We start from the raw sequence: 1,183 nt of genomic DNA on the forward strand, positions 1-1,183 counted from the left end.
CTTATTATTGTCAGACATGAAAACGAATTTACTACTGCGATACGATAGTGTACAAACTTTTTCAAGTAATATTGTCATTGGTGTTAGTATCCACAATGTTTTAAAGCCGAAAATAATGATTTCTGACATTAACAATGGTTGTAATAATAACAATAACAAATGTGACAATAGTGATCTTATAACGATCCAAAAAAGACACTCTCAAAAGATCCTTCACCTACAGCAATAAACATTTCTTTAACCAATTAAATTAAAATCAATCTGAGAAGAACTCGTTGATTAAGGTCAAAATAATTGGTCCGCAATTAGAGCTGGTCAATTTTGGTAGTCTCATTTTAAGAGCTGATTGATGTTTTGCTGCTGCTTGGTCTGCTCTTATTTATTTTGACCTTGCCAAATTAATTTTTCCCTCTGCTGAGGAAATGAATGTATGAGCCGAACTAACCAAAACACCTACTGGCTTGAAAACTATCAAATCACGTTTATAAGGAATATGGCTCATGTATCTCAATTTTTTAAACTTTTATATTTAAAATGACAAATCTGTCATTGAATTAGGATTTGATTACACGGCATTATCAAACTGTAATACTTTTTTTTTCTTCGGAATAATTATTAAAATTTTTAAAATAAATATTTTTTGCAGGATTGTTACGGTATTTGAACCCTGTGATGGTATTTCAGTTAATTGTAGAAGTCTTGATTTATAATGATTTTAATTTCTGATTTTGGTTTAATTTTTGTCACCATATCTGGAAAAATTATCGTAATCAATGCTAATTTTTATTCATATTATTTTAAATATTATAAATGAATATTATTAATTATTGGTGCTATTATTATGGATGTTATTGTAAACGTTGAAAGAGTTTTACTATTTATACAATTTTACAAAAAAATAAGCTTTCCAACATGTTTCCTAAATGGATTGAACAGATAGGCACTGATGAACTCATTTAATCATTCAGTATCGTATTAACTGTTATTTATAAATTTATGCTTGACGCTTCTAGCTACATTGAATGCTAGTTATTTTTTTCAAACTCTAGTGTACATTTTAGAAATTCATTAGAAACGATTTTCTAAATTTTATCTTGGAGTAAATTTTAAAAGATAAATGAGTAAAATTACATGAGTAAAAAATGCGACTTAGTGATGATAATTTTTCATACAGTGACAGAGC

At 27.6% G+C, this 1,183-nt stretch overlaps 1 protein-coding gene across 1 annotated transcript in view; it reads left to right on the forward strand.

Annotated features, from left to right (window-relative positions):
- Positions 1-1,183, forward strand: part of HELRODRAFT_188615 (hypothetical protein) — a gene marked incomplete at its 5' end in the record, with an annotated part of 10,017 nt that overhangs the window by 5,242 nt on the left and 3,592 nt on the right. The gene's annotated exons all lie outside the window — the stretch shown is intronic.

This window comes from Helobdella robusta (genome assembly GCF_000326865.2).
Source record: "Helobdella robusta unplaced genomic scaffold HELROscaffold_3, whole genome shotgun sequence".
Classification (NCBI taxonomy): domain Eukaryota; kingdom Metazoa; phylum Annelida; class Clitellata; order Rhynchobdellida; family Glossiphoniidae; genus Helobdella; species Helobdella robusta.